The following is a 4,101-nucleotide window of genomic DNA, read 5'->3' as shown; positions in this document are numbered from 1 at the left end:
GGGAGGCGTAGGATGGGTGGATAGGTGAAAGGATCGATGAAGTCTAAGAGAGACCCTTCTAAGGACGATATAATGATCCCCCAAAAACATCTATCCCACGTCCAACAATTAGAATTCCCCTCAACACTTTTCGGCATTTGAGGACGGAACAAGTAAAGATAAGTAACGTATCCTGCTGGTGTAAGATTTAGTTTGAATCCCCTAGGACACTTAGTTAAAAACTGTCAAAGGACGTAATATTATCATTTCCGATCAGCTGCAGACCAAACGCAACGATTGCGCAGATTTCGAACCATCATAGATAAATTAGATAAATTAGAAAAACTAATTTGCATATTTATTTTATAGTATGCATTTTGTGGTTTGCCTTTTAAAGTTTCAGATAAAAGAAACAGATTAGAGAAACCTACATGAATAAAGACATTTTACATTTATCTTGTTATGTGTCACCATGAGGTAAAATCAGGCGCTCGTCAATTTTTGGGCATGTGGAGTTATTGGTACGTCGAGTGCTTGTAGGCCTACTTCAAAACAGTGTGCCTTCAAGCGTTGTTAAATTACCAGAATGCGAGTCTTCAGTGAGTTAAAACACGGGGTTGTTCAGAGTTTTACGGCACTTGCAACACACCAAGGTCATGTAAGCGATGAAGATTAGAGGTGTTGCAAGAGAGTAACACTAACAAACACAAAAAAGAGGAACTATTTTGACGACAGATATTATAGGAAAAAAAGAGCAAACAACAGCAGAGAACCGGCTGAAGTAAGGTAAAACTCGGGTGGTTCAGAAAGTTTCCATGGCTTTTCCTTTTACTTGGCTCACGTCACTCTGATATAGACTAGACGTGAAATACCTTTACCGTGTTAGTAGGTGCGTAGACTTAGTAGATTGCATCATGTATTAGTTTGTTTCATTCTTTTTGTGTTCTTCGTCTCGTTCCTTGTGCTCTTATTCTTGTTTATATTCTTGTTCTTGTTCTTATTCTTGTTTTCTTTTCTTTTTCTTTTCTTTTCTTTTCTTTATATTATTATTCGGGTTGGGGTCCTATTCTTCTTTAGATACACCAGATACATTGTATATCATGTTTTATCAAGCCTCTTGTTTTTATCAAATACGACATTTTATAATATTATGTTAATATTATCTCAGTAGTTCTGCAGTGGTTTAATAGGATAAGAGTGTAGAAGTATGTGGTTAGCAGGTTCTCTGGTGTGGTTTGCTCCTTCTTTCCGATCATAATCTTCCCTCATTTTTGTGTTTATTACTCTCTAGCAACAACTCTAGTCTTCATCACTGACTTGACCTTAGTGTGTTGCTACTGCCGTAAAACTCTTACGAAAACTAAGAAAAGAGTGTAGGAAATTAAATGCATAACTAACGTAATGCGATCAGTTTAAAATCATGATTCTTGAAAATGTTACTGTGAGTTTTCTCCTCCCCTTCCCCCTTTGCAAGTTTTACCTCTGCACCTTGTGAAAAGCCATTTCTCCCCTGAAGTTATCTTGATCTAGATTGCTTCCCGCGTTGATTTCCATCTCAAAGATCTCTTTGCGAATGCGTGAATATATTCCAGAGCTAAAAGGGCTTGGCACCAAGGTTAAAAACTAATAAAATTACTTTGAAATGTTATTGGCTTCCATGAAAACTTGAACTCACACCCCCCCCCCCCCCCAGAAAAAATATCTTTGGAATTATAAATCTCAATTGTCCAGGGTGGAATGGAAATATGTTGTATATTTATTTTTCTACAGCAATTATGGATTGCATAACTGAACCAAACGTTTAGATCTAATTACAGTCAAACCTCGTTGTATCCCGCTCCTGTTATACCACCAGCCCTGCTTACCAACAGGTTTTGTCAATGTATGAAAAGGAACCCCTATAATAATATACAAATATTGAATTTGCCCCTCTACACCGCCATCCACCAACTGTCTGAGTTGCACTGTCCTTATTAAACTAATGTAAATTTGCTTCGTTTTACCGCCAGTAAATTGCCCACTAGAGGTACACACTACACTTCGTCATGGCACACACTCGGTGGTCGCTTCATAATCTCTTTCCCACGCACGTCTCCGTGAGCTCAGTCTATTTCTTATTCTTGTTGGCAATTTGCATCTGATTTGCACTGATAATTAAAATGCTATTATGTTCAGACTTTTGCCCATATTTATTATTTTAAAAAAATGAAATGAAAGTTTTAAATCGTTTAGAGAAACTTTACAGCAACTACGTCAGTTCGGCTTACCGGCAAAATATCTAGAGTCGCTAGACATCAGCACGATGACCCAAAGGGTGGCGACCGCCCGTGAGGCTTTAATATTGAGGGCTCAGGCTTTAGTATACTTTATTATGACAGGTCTAAGGCGACCCAAGGACTGAGGAGTATTGAGGAAAGAGACTGTACGCCCACAGAGTCCTAGACCGTGTAGGCTGGCTTGTACTGTACGTCTACAGAGTCCTAGACACGTGTAGGCTGGCTTGTTGTAGTTTAAATTTACGTAAAGTATAGCGGGAGCTTCACATGTAATTGGCTGCTACTCATTTCCTCCTCAGAAATTACGCAAGACAGATCTAGATGAGGCAAGACTGGCTACAGATTGTCTCTAGTCTCTACCAATCTGCCACTAGTCAAGATGGCTATCGGTGTTATCCTGTTATACCGCCAGTCCTTGTGTGCGCGGTGACTAGCTGCCTCATAAAACTATTTAGATTGGGTCGAAGAGGACGTAAAAACTCCTACTTAAAAAAAAAAGAACTAGAAGCAGTTCCCCGGTCTCTGAAGGGTAGGAAAGCTGGGAAGAGTATCAGATTACAAGGCCTGATTTATATGTGTCACGACACGGTGGAATCGGGCGCTCGTCAGTTTCTGGGCATGTGGGGTTATTGGTACCACTCTAAAGCTTGTTCTTTGTCTTGTTTTTTTTAATGAAAAAGAACAACATCTGTTTTGAATAAAAGTCGAGATATGTATGATTGAAGGAGGTGGGGTCGCCAGATGTCAGAGATAAAATTAATGAGAAAATGGCTGCCAGAGTTTGGTACTTTCACAGTTTGAGTGTCCACGGAAACTTTTAAATTTTACGTTTTGGGTGACTTTGGTCACGCTTATTAGTAAAATTCACATAAAAACGCATTTTTTAAAGAGAAAGATTTTTATCTGATATATCATTAGAGGTGTTGATAAAAAATAAAAATAAAAACTGCCCTACATGCAGAAAACTATCCATTTCTTTAATTTCATCATATTATTTACATGAGAGTCTGATTTCACTACGATGCAACACACAATTATTCATAACCCTTTCAACCAGTGAACAGTGAGTCCAGTGGGCAATTTGATCCAAGCTGTGCATAAAAATAAGCAATCATGGTAGTGTGCATATGATTGTCCGTAATCCAAGCTGAATGGTGTGTAGATTTCATGGCATTGATTCAGAAGAAACCATAAAATGACGAATACCTCGTAAAAGGAATTGATTGTATTGGATACTTTGATATGCCTTCGTTTTATGGTAAACGATACAAAGTAGGGTAGTTAAATTACAACTCTATCTCTTATGGCATATAATAAAATGGATATAGATCTAACTTAATGTTATTCCATAAAATGCTTATTTTATATTTATAACACCCACACTCCGAAGTCTGTGTTTTTATTTGACACATTAATTTTAACAAATTCTTTTCTATTAAGGAGAGCTTTTGTTTTCGCTTTCCTCCTTTGAAACGTCCTAAATCAATGTCTTCACAAAATCGTCAGTCAGTTCCAAAGCGTCGACATCTCCCCCCCCCCTCCCTCCAGCGTCCCAGACCACTCTGTTGGCGTCCCTTGGTAGTTTTTAACCTCCTTCTGGTAGTAAAGAGCTCTCTTCCGGCTTCCTTTCCGTGGCTAATGCAATGCGCATGTCAGAAGCGGCGCGCTGAAAAAATACGCCAGCTCTACACTGGGTCGACGTGGGAGGTAAAGAGCACAGATCTCAAGCGAGGGGTAGTGATGGACTGGTCTCTACTAGCCAATCATCGCTTCATTGATTAGCCAATTATAGCCTTTTGCAGACCAGTCAACTTCTCTGTGATACCCCTTCTGCCCTCCCCTCTCT

Source organism: Aplysia californica, unplaced genomic scaffold, assembly GCF_000002075.1.
Source record: "Aplysia californica isolate F4 #8 unplaced genomic scaffold, AplCal3.0 scaffold00371, whole genome shotgun sequence".
Taxonomy (NCBI): domain Eukaryota; kingdom Metazoa; phylum Mollusca; class Gastropoda; order Aplysiida; family Aplysiidae; genus Aplysia; species Aplysia californica.
This window is presented reverse-complemented; position numbering follows the sequence as displayed.